General features: G+C 46.8%; 1 protein-coding gene across 1 annotated transcript in view; it reads right to left on the bottom strand.

The window, feature by feature from the left end:
• The window catches only part of RPH3A (rabphilin 3A), a 255,820-nt gene extending 235,435 nt beyond the window's left edge, over window positions 1-20,385 (bottom strand). The window contains exon 1 of the mRNA XM_070516106.1: window positions 20,296-20,385. The gene's annotated coding sequence lies outside the window, so the exon portion shown is untranslated. The remainder of the gene's footprint in view (window positions 1-20,295) is intronic.
• Window positions 20,386-23,411: the final 3,026 nt, after the last annotated feature.

The raw sequence follows: 23,411 nt of genomic DNA, 5'->3' as shown, positions 1-23,411 counted from the left end.
GGGTGGGGAGAAAGTGTGGATTCGGGAAGATTAAAGAACCTGGTTTGGGGGGGAGGAGACCTCGAGAATACAGAGGGAGCCCCCAGAACCCTCTCCCCATGGCTGGGATGTAATTTTTGTAAATTACTGTTACCTCCTTGAGACGTATGTTTAAAGGCATAAAGAGGTGCCCCCAGCAGCAGATTAGGACACAACCCCGCCCGGACACCGAGGGCTCTCTGCGCTCCTCGTGACCCTCCCCCCATGCCTCCACCGAGGGAAGCTCCGCTCTGAATTGAGGTCTGGGTCTCACGCACGTCTTTATACTTTTACTCCCTATTTGTGTAATGTGTATCCCTAACATGCCATAATTGCTTTGCATATTTTAAAACTTTACATAAATAATATTCCCTATATATTTCTGTGCAACTTGCTTTTATTGCTCCTGACCTGATGCATTTTGGAGGACTCGCCCGTGTTGGTTTGTGTTGGTTTACGGAGCCCCAACTCACTTATTTTCAGTGGCATGAATCTAAGGCGTCATCCACTTCGCTGTTGATAAGGGGCTAATTTACGTCCCCATTCCCAAATACACGGTGTAAAAGATTACAAAGGGAAACGGAATTAGATATTGAAGGCATCTGTTTTTTTTAGAGCTTTGCCATACAAAATGAGCCAAACATTTTTCACATCTACCTCAAAGGCCTGCCGTAAGGAATAAGGAACAGGATGCTGATGATAAAAGTTAACATTTATCAACTGCTTCCGGCCCGCCCAGCGGCAGGCTAAAAGCTTTGTATTAATCATGCGTTTCATCTTCAGCACAGCCTGGCTGCGGGAGCAGCTAATGTTGTCCCATCTTGCAGACAAAGAAACTGAGGTTCAGAAAGAACAGAAGTAACCTGGTTGAAGACATATTTCCTGAGGAGTGGTCCTCGAACCCAGATGCCCGAGAATGCTTAGTGCTAGACCCCAAGCTAGAAAAGGGCTCCGGCAGAGTCTGGCGGAGCGGGCACTCAGGAAACGGTAGCTTTTGTTACTGGTAATAATGAACCATTTTCGAGCTGGGCAAGATTCTTAGAGCTGGCATTAATTATTCAGCTCACCTGGGGAGACTGACTTGCAGTATAGCCTATATTTAAATCAAGAAGAGGAAAAGAGATGGCCAAGTGATTCTGATGCGGGGTCGGTGAGCCAAGGAGTCGAAAGAAAGATTTCTTGGACTCTTAAGATCTAGCAGTAGTGCTCTTTTACGTAGAGAATAGTATAGAATAGCATGAGGACAGGACCCATGGGCAGTCAGAGCTTCTGCTGCTGCCATGCGGACAGGACCCACGGGCAGTCAGAGATGCTGCCGGCATGTTGCTGCTGCCGCTTCTGCTGCCGCTGACATGGGGAGCTGCTGCTGCTGCCGGCATGGGGACAGCACCCACAGGCAGTCAGAGCTGCTGCGTGGGGACAGGACCCCCGGGCAGGAGGAGCCGCTGCTGCTGCCGCTTCTGCTGCAAAGTTGGGTGGAGAGTAAGGCTAAATTTAAGGCATAGGTGTGTGAGTTATCTCTTTACAAGACAAAGGAAAGAATATGTAAAAAAGTTAAAATGGTATCAGTGCCTGTAGGGTCCGGCCATTTGGTGGTCCCACAACTTTTAGATAAGAATCAAACCAGATTGAGTAAATGGCAGAAGTCACTGCTCAAATATTATCTTCAGCTAAAGACAAAGGAGGATTTTGGGGTGGGGGGTCAGTTACATGAGGTTGCCAGACAGTAAACAACTTAAGTTCTTGCCTTCTGGCATTGATTAAGAGTTTCTAGAGATAAGGCCATCCCCCTTCTTCCTGGCACAGAGAGGGAGGCATCTTCAGAGATAGAGGTTTCCCTTAGAAATGTAAACGTTTCCCAACAAAGGGGCAAGCAAATTCCACTCCTCAGAGCCTGCTTCTCATCTGTAATTTTAAAATTAACCAGCCTAAAAATCCTCATCATAAACCGTTTTAAAATTAACCAGCCTAAAAATCCTCATCAGTTCCACCTTTCCCAAAACCTGATTCTAATTACATCCCCAGGGAGTGCCCTAAATCCGCCAGCCTTGGGAAACTGCACCCAGTGTGGTTCAGACTGTGTGCCGTGAAACCTCTTTTCTCCAGGCTCACAGCTCGGGGCTAGGAAGCAGTGCACTTATCTGAGTACATGCACCATACCAGGCACAAGGGACAGTGCTGAATCCTCGCTCAGTCCTCACAGCAGCCCAGGAGGCAGGACTGTCATCATCCCGTGGCACACACCAGAGGCTGAGGACCCGGGGTTCAAGCCGCTTACCCAAACTCACTGGGGCACTTGGCGGCTGTGACATAAGAAATCTATATATTTGATCTCTGCCCCTGGTTCATGGCACAGAGCTCCTAAAACCCTCATAGGGTCCTGAGTGATGGGGGTGCTGGGAGGATCTTTTGTTCTAAGATTTGGTCCTCATCCCCTGTTCCTCAGACCCTTGGAATCTCCGGAGGGAGGAGCATCTTTTTGCATGTTAACGAGGTGACTGGAGGCTGGGAGCCCCGAGAGAGTTTCAGGATGGGAGCTGGTCCAGGCATGATTAGAGGGGTGGAACTTTCAGCCCCAAACCCCTTCCCAACCTCCAGGGAGAGGAGAGGGGCTGGTGATTTGAGTTAATCACCCATGGGCAGTGGTTTCGTCAATCACGCCTCTGGAATGGATGCTCCATAAAACCCGAAACGGCAGGGTTGCGAGAGCTCCCAAGTCGGTGACGCAGCCACATGCTGGGAGGGTGGCACAGCCCAGCTCCGCCAGGACAGAAGCCCCTGCGCTTGGGTGCCTCCCTGTGCGTACCTCTTCAGCTGGCTATTCATCTGCATTCTTCATAACATCCTTTGCAATAAGCCAGTAAACGTAAGTCAAGTGTTTCCCTGAGTTCTGTGAGCCATTATGGCAAATTACCGACCTGAGAAGGAGGTCGTGGGAACCCCCAATTTACAGCCACTTGGTCAGAAGTGCAGGTGACAACCTGGGACTTGCAATTGGCATCTGAAGGTGGGGAGGGACAGTCTTATGGGACTGAACCCTTAACCTGTGGGGTCTGCGCTAACTCTGCTAGTCGGTGTCAGAATTGAATTGTAGGACACCCAGGTGATGTCCAGAGAGTGGGAGAATCGCTTGATGTGAGGGGAAAACCCACACATTTGGTGTCGGAAGTGTTGTGAGGAGAAGGAACACGCATTCCCTTTAAGTGGCAGACGCAGTTCGCCTGTTAACCATTCTGCAGGGCCGCGAGCAGGGCAGGGTAATGCCAAATCTCTCCCACCCCAGGAGAGTTCAGGAGACACTGTCCTGGAATTTTTTTTGAATACCAGGAGGGGGAAAAGGTGATGAGACATCACTAATATTTTGCTTGATACTCAGTTATATGAATATGCTATTCCAACGAGCATAAATTTACTTTTTCAATGAAAACTTGTATGTTCTAAAGAACATCCAAAACGCCAGATGAGCAAGTTGAAAAGGGCCGCAATACCCCAAGCTCCAATAACCCATTCCTTCATAAATCAAATTCCTACAAATCAGGCTGGCCGGGTGGTACAGCAGTTAAGTGCGCACATTCCGCTCCAGTGGCCCGGGATTTGCTGGTTTGGATCCTGGACGCGGACATGGCACCGCTTGGCAAGCCATGCTGTGGTAGGCATCCCACATATGAAGCAGAGGAAGATGGGCATGGATGTTAGCTCAGGGCCACTCTTCCTCAGCAAAAAGAGGAGGATTGGCAGCAGGTGTTAGCTCAGGGCTAATCTTCCTCAAAAAAAAAAACAGTTCCTACAAGTCAAATTCTGATCAGCAGCCTGTGCCCAGAGTAGGGCCACATTTAAACCCTGGACAGCTTAACGGTAGAGGCCCTCACTTCAAATATAAAAATATTAAAATGTAACCACATAAAACATAATATACACTGAGCTGTGAGTTGAGTTGACATTGACTAGTTGACATGTGTTACAATGTGTACGATATTTCATGAACTGAAATATGCATCATTTCAGTTACACACTCAGAACCAGAGAGTAGAAAGGTGTTGCCAGGGGCTGGGCGGGAGGGGAAATGAGAGATATTGGTCGAAGGACATAAAGTTTCAAATATAAGATGAATAAGCTCTGGGGGTCTAATGCGCAGCACAGTGATTGTAGTTAATAATACTGTATTGTATACTTGAAATCTGCTAAGAAAGTAGATAAGTGTTCTCACCAAACACGAAAATGGTAACTCTATGAGGTCATGGATGTGTTAATTAACTTGATTGTGACAATCATTTCACAATGTGTATGTGGATTAAATCATTACCTTGTACACCTTTTTAAAAATCACATTGTACAATCTAAACATTTACAATTTTTACTTGTGAATCTTACTTCCATAAAGCTACAAAAAAATTTAAAACTAAAATTTTTTTCAATTTATGGTTTCCTTTTCACATTTCAGAGGCCATACTTCTTTTGAGGCTGCAAATCTTGGCCCTTGTAAGGCTCCTAAGCGCCCAGCACTTGGACCTCACGGTGCCCAGTGGACAAATCAGGTCTCATCTTAGCCACGTAAATAGAAAGTCAGCTTCGTCTTGTGACACAGACACTATGACTCGCTTTTGTATTCCTCCGTGTCAGCCCTGATAACGCGTCAGAGCTAATTCAGCAGGCAATGTGAAAATGCTGACAGCAGAACGCCAAGAAGACAAACGATTAATGGCTGCCCCCCGAACAGAGAAGTTAATTACTGGCATCTAAAATATCTGAGGGGAAGATGTTACACACCCACATCACCAATTAACCTCACCCCTAAGAAATCGCCATCGATGCAATTAATAGAAAATGACTATCATCCTAATTACAAGCTCTATCCCAGAGGCCAGTGTTAGGCAAGGAAACTTCTTTATTAACCTCTTCCTGATTCGTTTCCTAACTTCTTTGGCATCCTTTTAATAAGCTACACTCGGGTTCCACTTTCTCCCTAAAGCTGTCCCCAGAATAGTTGTTGCTGCTGCTGTTGCTGTAGATAACTTTTATTGAGCAGTTACTACATGCCAGGCACCACAATAAGCACTTCCTGTGCATAGTCTCCCCGCTCCTGCCCACTTCACTTATTCATGGTCCCTGCCTGGTACAATTTTTCACTTTTCAGTTTTCAAACTTCATCTAAAAAATTCGATTTTGCCAAGTACTCCCAAAAAGGGGCCATCTCTCTTGACTCACACCAGCCAAACTCACAAGAGAGCAATGTATAAATCAGAGTGCCAATTCCTCCACTGCTGTTGAGAACCAGAAGTGCTCAGGGCACAAAAACTCGTCTGCTCTACCAAGCACCTTTTCTTCCTGTTACAAATTCCTACAGGAAGCCATCGTGTACACTATTGGGGTCCCTCTCACCATCCTTGCACACTGAGTTGACAACCTCTGTAAATACCTGTGATTCTTTGCCAGGGCTTTCTCTGGTTGCCAAAGCATGCTAAGTCAGTGTGTAGAGCAGGTCAGAAGGGTCAATGAGATAACGCCCCCAGGAACAGCCCTCAACTGACCTGGTGTCAGTGAAGGATAAGCGCTTCCTCGCCCACACCACTTTGCGCACCACGAGCAACTCTGAAGCATGCAGTACGCAGCCTGCAGGGGTCCTCAGCAAGATGGAGCCTCGTTGCACTCAGCAAAAATCTACTACTTATGCCCTTCTCTGTCTCGCTTCCCTCCCCTTCCAGGGCTTCACGAATCACCTGCCAAATAAACTTCTTACACTCGAGCCCTTGTCTCAGCCTCTGCTTCTGGGTGGACCCAGACTAAGACAGACATCATGGGTGGTCTTGCAATTAGTCGGCTGGGCCATCGCAACGTTGAGTCCCTCCATTCTAGGGTTTTGCCTGATGCACAAGCAGGTTCTCTTACTTGTGGGTCTAGGAACTCTCTTTTCTAGAAAGTTCTGGACACACACTGATCCGTCCAGCCTCCCAGGACTCGCTTCTATAGATTCCCCAGTTAACACAGTCCTCCTCAGAGGACAGCCCAATTGATCTGTACCGTGTAAACCCTGACAGTTGAGGTTTCTTTTTCTTTTTTGTAATGCAAGTACCTGATTTAAGCTTTGATTGCCAAGATATCCATTTCAAAGAGGCAGCCCCTTCAAAGACGGCTATCTCAATAAACACTTCGCCAGCCCCACGGACTGGATAAAGAGCCAGGCCGCCTCCAGCCTCTGAGGCTCCACGGTGTGAGAGATCTCTGTCAATTTCAGTAACCGACCAATTGGGCCACTTGTTTTTTCTCTTCCTGCGCTTTAAATTCCTGTTCTGTGTTTTAAATTCACCAGCAAAGAGCAAGACTGTGAAACTCTAGGCCCCCACCTTCAACCCCAATGAAAGCAGAATCCCAGGCCCGTGCATGCTCTCTCTTTCTGCCCACGACCCCACTGGGCGGCCCCAGATGAGCTGTGTAATTTCCAGGTCCTGTAAGTAATAGACCTTTTTTAATTTCAAAGTGTCCTGATGGTTATTGCTCAAGGTCATCTTGCAATCATAACAAGAACCACAAGGGCCAGTCCAGTCATAACACTGGCTATTGAGAGACTGAGACGCCACCAAACAATCAGACTTTTGTGCTTTTAATTACAATCCCGATCCAGGCACCTTCCTGACACAGGTGGGAGGGAATCTCCGGGCTCCCCAAACCCATCCATCACACACATGCTTCCAGGCAGGCTTCGGGGTGGCTCATTTGCTTTTCCTTTTCTTTCAATAGATTTTTTATTACACAAGTAACATGTTAAAACATCCCCCTTTTTATAAGAATTAAAATATGACACACAAAGCTCACGTCCCTCTTGAATCATCTTTCTCCAAGAATCTCAGTCTCCCTTCTCTGCCCCCCAAGAAGTCACCGCTGTGGTCAGTCTGGTGTGTAGAGTTCCAGGCTTTTTCCTGTGGATCCGCACAGATATATGAAGTCACGGGAAAGCTCGAGTGACAGGAGGTTACCATAGGCGGCATCCTTCTTATATATGCTACACGAGCAACAAACAAGCAAAAAAGGAAATTTAAAATGGGATATCGTTCACCATAGAATCAAAAGATGTTCTAAGCCTGGAAACAAATCTGACAAAAGATAAGCAAGACTTTGACGCTGAAAACTAAAAACAGTGCAGACAAAAGTTAAAGATTATGTACATAAGTGGAGAAATGTTCCATGTTCGTGGATTAAGATTATAATTCTCCCCAAAATAGGATCCCATTCAAAATCTACTAGGATTTTTTAAATTGACATTTATCAGCTGACTCTCAAACTTATATGGAGATGCAAAGAAACTAACAAAAATCAGGCAACATAGAAGAAAAGAAGAAAGAGGTAGAGAAAGTGGAGAAGAAAGTTGGAAAACTTATGCCACCAGGTTTGAAGTCTTACTTAAAGCTATAGTTATTCAGATAGCGTGGAACTGGCACAAGGATAGACAGATAGACTGATGGGACAACATAAGGTCCTGGAGCAGAACCACACACATACAGTCGCCTGACTTGCAACAAAGGCATTGCTGCAGTCTGGGAGGCCACTTGAACGAATGGTGCTGGGTCAACTGGACACCCACACGGACAAGGAAAGAAACAAACCTTGACTCCTTACCTGGCACCGTACACAAAAATCAGTTCTAAAGAAACCACGGACATATTGAACGTATTCTTCGTCTTGCTTTTCTCACTCAGTGACATGTTCAGAGCATCGACCCTTCTCTGTACTCATCTCCTACTTCATTTTTTTACTGGCTGCTGAGTAGCCCATGCCAGGATGTGTGTGGCTTATGGAGCTGTTCCCCTCACACGTGTGTGCGTATTCTCTCCAGCAGTGTCACAGAGGTGGAATCGCTGGGTCATTTTCTTCAGATCAGTTAGCATCTCCATTATATTTGGTTTTTCCAAATTTCACTCTCAGTTAACATTGGTGATTTGTGGTTGACCGTGGAGGGTGGAATCAACATGCTGCCAAAAATTGGTTTGGATATCAAGATTGATGGCACCACACATGCACCAAGAGGGTATGTAAAGATTCATTCCTCACACAATGAGACTTTCCGGGGAGAAGGAGGGAGGCACGCAAGTTGGCCTGAAATGGCTTGACCAAAGAGAGGGATAATGGGGCAGGATGAAGGTTCCCGCACGCTTGGTTGAACTTCCCCATCAGTGCCCAAGGAGGCAGCATACAGGATTTCTTAATGGCTTGCCCAGATGTGGGACAAAGGGGCTAGACAGAGGGAGAGAGCTTGAAAGCTGTTGGGTTAAACATCAAAAATGGAGAGCGACTCTTTATTATCATTGGTTTATGTCAGCTTGGGTAAGTACCTTGCTGCATGAACCACATACCCTCTAGATCAATAAATAGTCACTAATCAATTTATCACGGACCGGTTTAGCTGATCATGTCAGGTTAGGCTAGGTTATGGTCCTGACTCAGTTTCCCCCTCTGAAAAACTGTTAAAGAAAGCCACCAAGTGAGAGATATAGCTAAGCTACTCACTAGTCTTTTATTGAGCGCTTACTATATGCTCTGAGAGCTTGTGCATCAACTCTTTGCCATATAACAATCCTATGCACTCACAGATATTGTTATCCCTATTCTACAGGAGAGGAAACTGAAGCATAGGGAGGTAAAGTGCTTTGACAGAACAGCATAGCTAGTAAGTGGCGGAAGTGGGACTCAAGGCCAGGCTGTACAGATCCAGAGCCCGACTCCTAATCACTATGCCAGGCTGTGGACTCCTCCGGGACAGTGACAAATGCACGGTCCCACCGTACTGTACAACTCCAGAGTCACAAAGAGTACAACGTAAGTGATGCCCTCTAGAGCTGTGGAACAAGTTGGGTCTTGGGTGCACCTAACACAGTGCCTGGCACAGAGTAAGTACTCAATAAACATGGTGACCTAACTAATTAATCCATTTACATATAATAATAACAACAAAGCAGCATTATATTCTCCATGGGGGTACAAAAACCAATACAATGAAATCAACAGAAGCGCTCCAGCGCACACATTGGGCATTATTTCAGCATCCCATTGCAAGAACAGCTGAGGAGAAATGTCCCTGTGCTCATTAGACTGAGAGCTCCAGGAGGGCAGGAACTGAGTCTGTTTTGTTTCTACTGGACTCCTAGTACCCCAGCACAGGGCCTGCATAAGGACTCACTCTGGAAGTATTTGTGAAAGAATAGATGGATATTTGGACAAAAGACACCTGGATGGATGCATGGATGGATGGATGGATGGATGGATGGATGGATTGATGGATGGATGGGTGGATGGATGGATGGGTGGATGGATGGATGGATGGATGGATTGGTGGATGGATGGATGGATGGATGGATTGATGCATGGATGGGTGGATGGATGATGGATGGATGGATGGATGGATGGATGGATTGGTGGATGGATGGATGGATGGATGGATGGATGGATGGGTGGATGGATGGATGGATGGATGGGTAGATGGGTGGATGGATGGATTGGTGGATGGATGGATGGATTGGTGGATGGATGGATGGATGAATGGATGGATGGGTGGGTGGATGGATGTATGGGTGGGTGGATGGATGGATAAACGGACGTTTGGATGGATTACTGGATAGATGATGAGATATATGGATGGATGAATGGTTTATCAGCAGACAGATGGATGACGATTGGGTAGACAGAAGGATACATGGGTGGATAGATGGATAGAATGGGCAGTTAAAATCATGGACGCTTTAGTTAGACTACCTGGGTTCAAATCCCAACTTTGTCAAGCATTCCAGGAATAAACTTGGAATTGAAGAGACTGGAAAGCAACCCAAAATTGGACCCTGAGGAGGAAGGAAGAGGGTAACTAGTGAATGAAATAATTATGGACTAATTTAATCAAACACCTTCCTTGTACAAATGGGAATACTGAGACTCAGAGAGGAAAAATTATTTGTCCAAGACGACAGAGTCTATTAGCGGCAGCATCAGGACAAAAGTCCAGCTTTTCGGACTCCAATTTATTCATTCAACAAATATATTGAGCACTTACTATGAGCCAAGCAGTACACTAGGTGCTGGAGAGACGGCACTGAGCAAGACAGACACAGGCCCTACCTCCAGAGCACTTACAGGCTAATGGGAAATGATCAGCATTGTGCAGAGGAAGTACCAGGCATTAGGGGAATGTAAAGCAGTGAGAAATAATCTAGCCTGTGGTCAGCCAGGACTGCCTTGAGGAGGACATTAAAGCTAAGACCTAAAGACAACTGAAAAGATGGATAGGAGGCCGTATTAAAGGTCTATGACCCCATCTCCCTGGACCTCGTTTTCCTCATTTTCAAATGTGGATAATAAGTGACACGAGAGACAGCACTCAGCAATGTTAGTCCTCCTCTTCTTCCCCAGGAAGGTGCCCTTCCAGTCCAAAGTGCATCCCATGAGGAAAGAGTCGGGCATGCACACAGTCTAGAAACACAAGCCATATTTGTTCCTTTATCCAACTTGTACTGTTGGCTGAGCACTGGCTACCTGTCCACAACCTTTGCAGACACAGGTGCACATCCCTACTTATCAATTCTAATACAGAATGTGTCAGTCAGCGAGGCCACATCATGCTGAAGTAACAAACACGCCAAACTCTCAGTGGCTTAACACAACGAAGGATTATTCCTCCCTCACGCAGGCTGCTGTGCGACCAGGCCACTCCGAAACCCAGGTTAAAAGGATGCTCTGATTCGCATTTTCAATGTGAGGCCTTCATGCTTCACACAGCAGACAGAAAGCACACAGAGGACTCACACCCACGTTGCTACGCTTAGGGTGACACACACGCCTCGGCTCACAGACCGCCGTCCAGAGCTGGTCGCAGGGACCCACTTAACTGCAAGGGAGCAGGCATGCAGTGGAGCACGGGCCCGTCCGAAGAACTGTCTCACCGCAGCCGAGATGCACGCAAGTCCTCAGATATGATCACAGCTGCACTGTGTGTCGGGAAGGTCCGACTGCGGACGGCCTGGCTAAGGCTCCTGAACTAAGACCTCAGAATGCAGCAGAGACACACACAAAACCACAGATAAAGAGAAGCAAAACCACGGGTAAAAGAAAGAAAAAGAAAGAAATTCAGGTCCACTGTAGACCCGAATTCTCAAAACCAGGTCAGGAGTTGCGCTGAGTTGTCCATCTGCAGCCTGGCGGCTTCCATGGGATGCTTTCATTTCTGAGCACAAATCACTGACAACAATGCCAAGCACAGAAATCCAGCCGCACAAGTCCCACGGCACCTGTAAATACAGCCTGACGTGGCACAATGCCCAGGATCTATTTACTGGGTCCTGTACCCAGGAGAAAAGTTCAGCCCCGTCACAGCCGTGCCTCCCTGGAAGCGAGGGTCAGCTCAAACACAGTAAAACTCAGCAGAGGTCTCCAACTCAAACGCCGGCAGGGGCCACCAACCAAGAGGCGCGGTCGCAGGGGACTGGGGCAAACGAGGAGACATGGGCCTCTTTCCAGGGGCAGCGGCATCTCAACCCCATCTGAGTATTAATACTTGGAATTATTTTTAAATTTCTAAGGGAAGTTGGAAGTCTGGATTTTTGATGTGAGATGTCTTAGATGGTTTAATGTGGGAATTAAAGGAAAATCTTAAAAACACTCTTTAGGTTGAACAAAGTATATCGCTGTCCATATTCATCCCGTGGGCCTGCCGTGAAGTGGGGCCGCTCGCTGTGAAGCTGGACCCCAGGTCCTTATTCAAGCTCTAAACGGTGCAGCCTGGAGCCTCAGGCGAATCTGAGTCCCCCCACCAAAAGTAGCCATAAAGGAGAAAGCGGACATCGGGCAAAATGCCTACCCACCAGGGAGTGGTGCTGTAAATCTGGCTGCTCGATGAAATATTACGTACCCAGGAAAAATGTTGTTCATGAAGACAAGAAGTCAGAGAGACACAGTTAGGAGAAAATTCTCACTGAAAAGCATTACGCACATAATAACCACCCTCTATATCAAAACGGTATATCAGGGGCTGGCCCGGTGGCGCAGCGGTTAAGTTCACATGTTCTGCTTTGGCTGGGGTTTGCCAGTTCGGATCCCGGGTGAGGACATGGCACCACTTGTCAAACCATGCTGTGGCAGGCGTCCCATATATAAAGTGGAGAAAGATGGGCACACATGTTAGCTCAGGGCCAGTCTTCCCCAGCAAAAAGAGGAGGATTGGCAGCAGATGTTAGCTCAGGGCTAATCTTCCTCAAAAAAACAAAAAAAAAAACCTGTATATCAGAGCAGGACTGAAAAGAAATGCACCAAAATGTTGACCAAAGTCGCTCTTTGGGTGGTTGGATTATGGATAGTTTTCATTTGTTCTTTTTTTTCCGAATTGTTTAATGAGTTTGTCCTCTCCATAATAGGGGAAAAATACATGTTAAAAATTAAACAAATGTTGGGGTATGTGTGTCAAAGAATTTTAGACCTGGAAAAAGATTAGTGGTCACCCACTCCAAAACGTCTCAGTCAACAGAAGAGGAAACTGAAGACCAGAGAGGTTGAGTAACTTTCCCAAGTTCACACAGCTCTTAGAAGCAAGGGTGGTCTTAAACTCAGGCATCTTGAATATCAGTTCAGGTTCGAGCACTGCAGGCTACTGACCCAGGCATAAGATAGAGAGGAAGAAAACTAAACAAAAGTGAAAAGGAAGGAAGGGAGGGAGGGGGGGAGGGAGGAAAATCTTAAAACTCTTTCCAAGCTACCTATGGTTTGGGTCAGTGGGGGGGTTCGAACATTATGAGTTATCTGTGGACCTGCTCATTTCCATAAAGGCTCATAACCTTAATTTTCCTCTCACTAATATTCCCCAAGGTAAGAAAACCTGCAGGCAGTAACCAAAGAACAAGTTTTGCTTCTAATTTAATTACACTGTCCTTGTCTATTAGGGTCGCCAAGAACCTGGACGTAAACCTCCCCTCAAAGCTGGCATGTAATGCAGCGGACGCAGAATTAAGAAAAGTTAATTTGGAATGTCAGCATAATTCCTGTGGGAGAACTCACTTCTGTAATTTACCTCCCTACTCCATTCGTGCTTTGACAGTATAGGAATTTAATATTTTAGTCACATCTCACATCTTGCAAACCGATCTGTACAAATTTGCTAGTAAAAAGGCTATCTTGACTAAATGATATCAAAATGCAAACCAGCCAACTCCCTCCACCGCCCTCACATACAAAATACAAAATTATTTCGGCTAAGTTCTTGGTTAAAAATGGCCTTTTCTAGAGGAGAATATTTTCATAAAATCACGGAATGGTAAAGAAGGGCTTGGGAGATGGGGAAGGTAAGGGGCTGGGGCAGGGGCATAGAGAGAGACAGAGGGATACGGTGAAAGGGAGAATTGACTGCTGAGCCCAGAGAGAAATGGAGAGATGAGCAGAGAGAAACAGGAAAAAGAGTGAGACACAGGTAGACAAAGAGAGAGATACAGAGGCGAAGAGATAACAGTGGAGATTGAGAGGCAGACAGAGGCAGAGACAGACAAAGAAACTGAGAGACAGAGAGAGCTAGAGTGACGGGAGGGAGAAAAAGGGAGAGGGAGGCGCTGGTCTTCCCTTAACTGTAACGCCCATCGTGTCGTCATCATCATCATTGTAACGAACCATAAATAGCCTGGTACCTGGCTTCAAGGTGTCCACCAAGGTCAAAATAAAGTGGGTTGTAACTGGAAGAAAATGTCTGCAAATCACATATCTGACAAAGGGTTAGTTTCCAAAATATATAAAGAACTCACACAACTCAAAAACAAAAAAGCAAACAACCTGATCAAAAGATGGGCAGAGGATATGAACAAACATTTTTCCAAAGAAGACATACAGGTGGCCAACGGGCACATGAAAAGATGTCCAACATCACTAGTTATTAGGGAAATGCAAATCAAAACTACAAAGAGCTATCACCTCACACCCGTCAGAACGGCTATTCTTAACAAGACAGGAAATAACAAATGTTGGAGAGGGTGTGGAGAGAAGGGAACCCTCATGCACTGCTGGTGAGAGTGCAAACTGGTGCAGCCACTATGGAAAACAGTATGGAGATTTCTCAAAAAACTAAAAATAGAAACACCATATGACCTGGCTATCCTACTACTGGGTATTTATCCAAAGAACGTGAAATCAGCAATCCAAAGAGACCCAGGCACCGCTATGTTCATTGCAGGATTATTCACAATAGCCCAAGTGTCCATCGACTGATAACTGGATAAAGAAGATGTGGTATATATACACAATGGAATACTACTCAGCCATAAAAAAGGACAAAATCGTGCCATTTGCAACAACCTGAATGGACCTTGTGGGCATTATGCTGAGTGAAATGTCAGACAGAGAAAGACAAACACCGTATGATTTAACTTATATATGGAAGAGAACAAACACACAGATAAGGAGAACAGATCAGTGGTTACCAGAGGGAGAGCGGGTGTGAGGAGAGTGAAATGGGTAAGGGGCACATATGTACGGTGATGGATAATAACTGGACTACTGGTGGTGAGCACGATGCCGTCTGTACAGAAACTGAAACATAGTGATACACACCTGAGATTTACACAAGATTTAAGGCAATACGACCTCAACAAAATAATCTTTAAAAAATAAAGAAAGAGAGTTGTTAGGATCCACACAAGACAGAGAGAAGAGGAGCAACACAGCTCTCTGGCAGAAGTCTGGACTCTAGGATTCGGAGCCTCCAACTTAGAGGCAGAGGCCTCTGGCGCTTTCCAGATGTGCTAGTCCCCAAAGCATCCATTTTCCGCCACCTGCCCAGCCAGTCGGGGCAGGCAGCGAGGGAAATCTCACACAGCTCTGAACACTCCGCATACACGGCCGCAGACCAGGAAACTGCCGAGCTCAGGGTGACCCTCAGAGCCCGCGGGCTTTCTCTCCCGTCATCTGAAGCCATCACACATGGTCATCAGTGCCAACCAAAGCTTTGCTTGTCCCGCAGACTTTGCTGGCCTTGACCACCTCAGGATTTGGCCTAGATTTGCTCTATCAGCTGATATTTATACAGTGAAGAAAAAATAATGATAGTGATACTATCAAGGAGCATTTTTTTGGGACCACTTATTGTGTGGCAGGTACTGGACAAAACTGTGTAAGAATGATGTCATTCATGCTCACTGCAAAACCTTTCACATTTTAGCAACAGCATTTTGGGGGGTAAGAAAACTGAGGTTCAGAGAAGTTAAGATTCTTGTCCAAGAGCACACAGCCAATGACTCAGGGAGACAAGATTTGAACCCAAGACACAGCTCTTAACCACAGTGCCTCTCTTCCAAGTCTCTAGTATGAAGGTTCCTTCAGTTAAAGATTGTACTTCCAAGGGGCCAGGAAAATGGTTTTAGAAATCCACCAGGCTCGCTCCCTCCCTCCATGGGGCTTTGCATATGCTGTTCCCTCTACCAAGAATGCTTTTCCTTTCTTCCCTCCCCTCTCTCCCACAAGCGTTTAAGTCTGCTCACTTTCCGCATCTCAGGTCAGTCATCATTTCTTCAGGAAGCCTTGCCTGGTTTGACCAATCAGATTCCCCTACTCGCTCTCTCAGAGCAGATGTACCTTTCCCGGGTTCAGGCACCACAGTTGAGATTTTACCTGTATTTGTGCGATTCTTTGCTTTCTCCCAGATCGGGCTCCTCTACTGGGGAAGAAATACAGGATGCACTGCATGTGTCTTTGCACAGCCCTCTCTCCATAGCACCCACCGGTGCCTCCGGGCCATAGGAGGTGGCTTTGTGCATGTGTTTAATTAACCAACTAATTAATTAATGAGAGAATGAGTCAAATAACTAGAAATATACGTCAAAATCAAGATTAGAAATACGAAGATGGGGAAACACTGTAAGAAACAGCCAAGGGAGTTGAAAGCAGCTGTGTCCAGGGACGGCGTAAGAGAGGAACAGGCCCCTAATATTTGGTTATAAACGTCCCAGGATTACTTCAATACAGTCAAACTAATTTTTAAAAATGAGATCATAAAAATTAAAAATAACTGCTTTACCAGAACTTTTTTTTAAGACAAGAAGCAAGATGAAAGGGAGGGAGGAGGGAAAGTCTTCCAAATGGAGAGAGTCTGCGGGTGGGGACATGTCAGTGAGGAGGAATCCTGGGAACACTCCACGCGGTTCCAAGGATCTGGGGGCCACCGTCTAATTCTGAGAAAAGCAACCCCAGGGACACTTCGTTCCGAGCGTGACGCCGGCGGAGCCTGTGACGGGCAAAGCCAGCCCTCAACCACCAGGGCACCTGACCGGACCCAGAATCAGCGCCCAAGCGAAAAGCAACCAATCACAACAGGCGGGGGAGACCGTGAATAAAATCCTGCCCAATAGGATTGCTGCATATTTGATAGCAGCAAATCCAGCCAATCAGATCCTCTCAGAAAGTACAAATAGAAGAGCGGCCGTCAGTTCTGACCTTGAGACTCACAGTGGACCTGAAAGAGGCCCTCTCCGAAGTTGTATACAGAGTAAAGTAGGTGTGAATTTCCCAGGCTCTATGGCTGTGATCAGATTATCAAAGGAAGCCATAAGAAAGAAAGATTAAGAACTAGTAGATAAGGTCAATTCTGTAATATTTTTAAAAATTGGAAGATTTCATGTAAAACTCTAGATTTCCAACTTCCAAAAAAATACAGTAACCCTGAGCCAGTAATTTCTCATGGTCATGATTGTTCAGAGCTGAGTTGCAGCTGCTCCCTGTAGATAGGGCCTGTGTTCTGCAACTCAACATATCCCCATCTCTCTTATGTTTTCCTGGATCAGCCTGCTTCACTTGTTGACATTTCATGCCTAGGCCCTGTAAACAGTTGAGTTTGCAATTCCTAGCTGTCAGAAAATGGCTAGTTCAGACTAAAATGTGAGTGGCTGATAGGTTTCCTTTTTTGTTGTTTTTTTTTTTTAATAGGAATTTGTTGACCCCATCAAAATCCCTAATGATGGAATTCATAAGAGAAATATTTCTAAGTCCGTCTCAGGCCATGTTTATATTCCTCACTCTCTCCCATTCAGTTTGGACCAAAAAAACAGAAATCCAGTTCCGGGCATTCTACTTTGAAAAGACTTTTAATTTTCCATGGACCTTCCCAGATTTCTCTGCATTCTATTTTTTTGTCGTCGTTTTCTGCAGGGGGGTTGGTTTTTGTTCGATTTGGGGGGTTTTTGTTTTGTTTTGTTTTGGGGCTTTTGGGGAGGTTCTATTTTCGGGGTTTTTTGTGGGAGGGTTATTTAGTTTTTATTGTTGTTTTGTTTTTGCTTTTTTAAGACACATTATTAGCTGCTGGCAACTGTAGTTTTGCCTCTCAAAAGACTCTTGGCCCCTAACCAAATAGGGAATGGGCACCTCCCTTTGATTGGCACATGGTTTTTGAAAGCATCTGTTTTCCTCCTTGCTCGGAGGTAACAATCACAGGCAGCCACTATTGCTGGGGTGACGCTGAGAAAAACCCGGTCACCTTTGCATAATAAAGTGCTGGGCCATTTGAAATCGTCTCATGCTGGGCCCATTTTCCTAGCTGCTTGGCACCTGCAAAGGGACAAAATGACTTTGAATTGAGGGGTGGCAGTGAGAGAGACAAAGGCCTCCCGCGCATCAGAGTCTGTGATATTCTTTATACCACAAGCTTGAGAACAGTGACTTCCACTGTAACTCAGAGGGGGAGAGAAATTTCGTGCCTGAGGCTGGTGTCTAAGAGAAAGAGTCTCTACTTTACTTGAGTCAATTACAGCTGATTCAGTATTTCCTGAACATCTGTGAAATGCAGCACGTCTGACGTGTGGGGGTGCAAAGAGACACAGCTCTCAAGGAACTTGAAATCTAGTAGGGGAGATCAGACAAAAACACCAAGAATGGTAACAAATGTGGTTTCCAACTATGTAAGGGACATCTGATCTTTCCTGACAAGCATTTATTCCTCCTTTTTTTTTCTTTTTTGGTAAATACCACCATGCTCCCAATCTCAACCTATTTGGGCCAGGTGAGCCAGCCCCCACTGATTGCCCCTACAGCCTCTTGAAAGAGAGATCAAGTTCTGGTTGCATTATCTGTGCCTCTGGATCCAGCCATACCTGAAATCCTCCCCTTTAGTCTTTTCCAAGCTTTGAAACTATAAAGTCTCTTATTTATTTAGTTAGTTAGTTAGTTAGTTATGCCTAAGCTGGTTTAAGTTATCCCTTTTAACTAAAGGAGTCCTGACTAATAAAAATATATACAAATGCTCTTACTTATGTTACCTCATTTCATCTTCAAAACAATCCTGTAAGACTTACAAGAGGGAACAGCTCAGGGCCCTGAAGAGAGTAAGACCAGTGTGAACACCGTCAGTTTTACTGTGATGTAACCAAGCCTTCTAAAGACAATTCTTCCCACCACCCAATTATCTGGGGCCAGATCTGAGTTTTAGGGGGTTAAGACAAGAACTCCGAATGGAATCAATCAATAGAAGAGTGTGAACCTGGAGGCAGGAAAGAGCGTGATAAAACCTGTCGGGGTAAAAGGGCCCAGAGCAGAGTTTCTCAAATCTTACGATGCAGATGGACCAGCCGGGCATCTCATCAGCATCCGGTCTCATTCAGCAGGTCTGAGGCAGGCCGGAGGCTCAGCACTTCTAGCCAGCTCCCCCTCAGGCTGGTGCTGCTGGCCCAGGACCACGCTTTGAACAGCCAGGGCTCAGACCAGGGCAGGGAACAGGCAGAGGTGTTTAGGGCAGAGGTGGCCATTGGACATGTTCTATTTGACTCACACACTATTTTTAAAAATTAAGAAACTTGGGGCCAGCTTGGTGGCACAGCTCTGAAGTTCAAACATTCTGCTTCGGCGCCCGGGGTTCACCGGTTTGGATCTGTGGTGTGAACATAGCACCGCTTGTCAAGCCATACTGCGGTAGGCATCCCATATAAAAAGTAGAGGAAGGTGGGCACGGATGTCAGCCCAGGGCCAGTCTTCCTCAGCAAAAAGAGGAGGATTGGCAGTAGTTAGCTCAAGGCTAATCTTCCTCAAAAAAAAAAAAAATTAAGAATCTTTATTATACGAGTTTCCCCATTTTTATCTATGTTTGAAACAGTTCATTATAAAAAGTGTTACATTTAAATGACTTGCCAAAATCTCAAGGGGATTTTACATAAACGTCTCAATTTCTGGCTTCCCAAGAAATTGGATGATCTGGCCACACCGGGCCCACAATCCTGCCTGGCAACCAGGAGTCTTCTTGGTGGGGCTCCAGCTGGTCCCACGGCCCATCTGCTCAGCACAGCACAGTAGTTAAGAGCCTGGAATCTGGAGCCACTCTGCCTACGTTCTCATCCTGACTTGCCACTTCCTACCCCTCTGATTTGGGGCAGGCGACTTTCACCTTGCTGTGCCTCAGTTTCCCTGTCTATGAAATGGGAGCAATAACAAGTAGCAACCTCAGAGTGGGTGTTGGGAGGATTAAATAAACGACTATGTGTAAAACTCTTCAGACAGTGCCTGGCACACAGTTGGGACCAAGTAAGGGCTGGGACCATTATTTATCTGCTGGCTTTTGTGTGCACCTGAGTTTGCAACCCCTGGTTTAGGAGGTGAAATAAATAGGATATTGTCAGTGGGTGAGGCCAGGAAGACCCTCCCTGACTAGCTATGGAAACCACGATCCCTGGAAGATAAACGCCCTGGGGCGGGGGGTGAGGATGCGGGTAAGAATCCGATACACACAAGCGGATGTCCACCGTCTCTTAGGTGTCCAGATTTCAGCACTTTCTGAGTCCCCCCTGTTCCTACTCCTTGGCCAAGGCCTCACTGGGCAGATGGGGGTAGCTCGCCCCAGGTAACCCCTGGGACCGCTGGAGAAGGCGCACATCCAACGCCCTGTGGCTCCCTGGCGCCGTGTTGCCCCCCCCCCCCACCCCCCGCCAGCCTGGGGAAGAGGCACACTGCCGGGGACGCAGGCCGCTGCGCCCCGAGGGACCGCTCGCACCCAGCGACCACCTGTTTTCCGCGCGGACACAGCCACTCGCACAGCCTTGCAGGGACCCGCCCCCCAAAACCCGGTCGGATCTCGCCGGTCCAGCGCCTCCTCGCGGCCGTCTAGCTCCGTCGTCGCCCCACCCCCAGTTCTAGCGCATCCTCCGGCTCCAGCAGCCCCGCTCCCGGGGACAGCGTCCTGCGTGCCCGCTCCGGAGAAGCCCCCGCGACCCCTTACCCAGGGCAGGCCGCCGCGCCGGGAGGCAGGACCTGCGGCGACCCGCCCCTTCCTCGCAGCCCCCGCCCTGCCCACCTTACCCGCCCGCAGGGACGGTGGTCCGGCCGGCCCTCTGCCTCTGCCTCCAGCGGTGTCGCCTCTGCGACCGCCGCCACCACCGCCGCAGAGCCACCTGCGCGTGACCCTCGATCGCCAACTCCACACACACACACACACACACACACACAGACACGCGCGCGCGCGCTGCCCTTAGATGTGGCAGCGGCGGACCGGGGGAAAGCTCATAAAGGGTTAATGGGACAAGCTCGAGGTTAGGAAGGCCGCCGCCCCCTCTCCGTCGCCCACGATCACCGACAAGAGAAAAGTTGTCTCTGCAGCTGAGTTTCTGGGCTGGCAGAGCCCATTCACACCTTCCTCCCGCCCTCATTCGGTCATTCGCCCTTTTTGCTGGTCGCCAAATATACAGCGGTCTCTGGCCCCCCGGGGGTGGGGGGGGGGGCACTTCCTGTCTCTTACTAAGAGTCCCTAAAGGAAAATCAAGTGACTTAAACGGCGCCTGAAGTGGACTTTCTGCCAGTTTATTCAGTTATTTGTGAGCCAAAGGAAATGCAGTTGTGGTTGGCGCATTAAATGGATTTTTTATGTAAAGTGCTTGGAACAGTGTCTGGCACAGAGTAGGCACTCAATTATTATTACTCTCTGCTTGCATTCAGCAAGACCCCCATCCCCAAAGCTGAAATGCAACAGAGCATCTTTCCGGTGCGGAAACCATCTCATTCTCTTCTTCTTTAAGGCAAGTGATGGAAACCAGAGGATTGGGGCCAGTTGTGGCCTGTAGAATATGTTCTGTTTGGTTTAATCCATGTTTTAGAAAAAATGTGAATTAATTGCCAACACTTAAAAGCTGAGGGATCACATAAATATGGGGATTTTCCATAACTGTGAAAAATAGAAAGTTTGGGCCACACTGAGCCCGCTTCCCTGGAGGCAGGAGCTCGCAGCTGTGGGGCCTTTAATCGGGTGTTTCCTCTGATTGCCCAGTTCCCACTAGGCTCGCTTTGCTCATTTGCAAGGTCCTCTCGGCCCCTGGAGACCTTTCCTAGGGCCTGATGCTGAGTTTTCTCCAGTGTCCCCAAGAAGTAGCTATCATAATTCCCATTTTACAGATAAAGAAATTGAGGCTCAGAAAAGTCTAGTAAACTTTCCAAGGTCACACAGCTTATAAATAGCAAAACTGAAATTCGAACCCAGTGTTCATGCCCAAGGGCCTCCTCACCGTCAGAGAAAGCATAAAGAGGAAAAAGTGGTTTACAGCAAACCATCTTTTTGAAAGGAGCATTTTTATTAATAGCACACTTTGAATGCCAATTTGTTGGGATTATTTAACAAGAATTTAAATTTTCAGCTTCATGTAAATCGGCAGTGCCCTCTCCCACACTCACTCCACCTCCTGGTTTTTCTCATTTCAGCACTGAAAAATTCTAAAGGTTTAACGGAAACCAAAAATGTTCCTTATTTCATCCATCCCTGGTTACTGGCAACCATAGGTGTTCTTTCCTTTCTGCTTCTTCTTTTTTAGCTTCTTTATTTATATTTTACTCTCTGTAGTTTGTAAATTCCCTCTTACCAGCTGCTTGCAAAATCAAAATGTCTTCACTGTCAAGTTCCCAGTGAGGGCTGTGCAATGTTTTGGCTCAATAAACACACATATAACAAGAAATTTGTGCTGTGCCCCTACACACCTATATATACACACTCCCACTCCTGATAGGGTCTCGGTGTCTCTCCAGGTCTCATTGTCCCCAAATGTATTTATAGATCTTAAACTCGAACACCAAAATCACTAACGGTTTTTTAAATAAGCATAATTGTACCTTTCACATGAAAGTTTTAAAAGAGTTTGGTTGCAACCATGAACTGTAAAAACGATCCTACATTATTGTCAATTTAGTAGTTGTCAATTAGTTGACAACTAATTCAAAAGAATTTTATACACGGTGGAGACAACCCCTCACTCCAAAAACGAGACGCATATCCAGCCAGATGCAGCCAGTTTATGACTTCTGTTCTCGACTGTTAGGGCACCCCTTAAGGTGCGCCCACCCCTTTGAGGTCAGTGGGAAAGCTCTCCTCTGATGCTTTTCCCTCTTTCTTGGGCCCCTGGATCCCTTTGATTGTCTCCAGGTTGACGGTGTGGCTGTCAATCATTCCATTCCGTCCAATGGTTCTGCAGGGTGGGCGGGGGAAGACGGAGGGGAGTCAGAGACTACAGATTGGAGGGAGGAGAAGGGAGTAAGAGGTCTTCTCTGTGGTCTCAGTTCAGGCTCGAGCATTTTAAAGTGTTACTCAAAGTGTGGTCCAGAGACCAGCAGCATCACGTTACCCGGGAGCTTGTTGGAAATGCGGAATCTCGGACCCCAGCCGGCCCTACTGAATCCGACGCTGGGCGGGGGCTTGCAGGAGTCCGTGCTTTAACAAGGCCTCCCGTGATTCTCATGGGCACTCAAGTCTGAGGTTTTGTGCTGAAGTAACCTCTGTCTCTTTCTCCACCTTAAGTTACATTACCAAAGGCCCCCCTCTGTTACCCAGCCAGACCCCAGAGAGCAAGGGAGGCTCAGAACCCATCCGCCACACTGAGAATCTCCAATGACTTCGTCCCTTGTCTATGTGAATATATAATCCTACAATTCAATAATGAGCAAATAACCCAATTAAAATGTGGGCAGAAAATTTGAACAGACAGTTCACAAAGTATGTAAATGGACGATAAGCACATGAGAAGGTGTTGAACAGCATTAGTCATTAGGGAAATGCAAATTAAAATCTCAGTGACATTCCCCAACACACCCACCAGAATGGGCAAGACTCCTGAGACTGACGATATGGGATGTTTGTGCGGGTGTGAAGCAATGGGAGCTTCCACGCATTGCTGGTGGGGATGCAAAACGGTACAACAACTTGGGGAAAGAATCTGGCAATTTCTTATAAAGCTCAACATACACTTATATGACCCAGCAGTTCCACCTCTAGGCATTTACCCAAGAGAAATGAAAATGTGTCCACACAAAGACTTACACACAGTGGCTTTACTCATGGCAGCCGAGCACTGGAAGCACTCCAAACAGTTCTCAACATGTGCGTAAATAAATTGTGGTATATCCATATAATGGAATACTATTTAGCAACAAAAAGGGAT

Source organism: Equus asinus, chromosome 8 (assembly GCF_041296235.1).
Source record: "Equus asinus isolate D_3611 breed Donkey chromosome 8, EquAss-T2T_v2, whole genome shotgun sequence".
Taxonomy (NCBI): domain Eukaryota; kingdom Metazoa; phylum Chordata; class Mammalia; order Perissodactyla; family Equidae; genus Equus; species Equus asinus.
The sequence above is the reverse complement of the archived record's forward strand: the minus strand, read 5'-3'. Positions and strand labels throughout refer to the sequence as shown.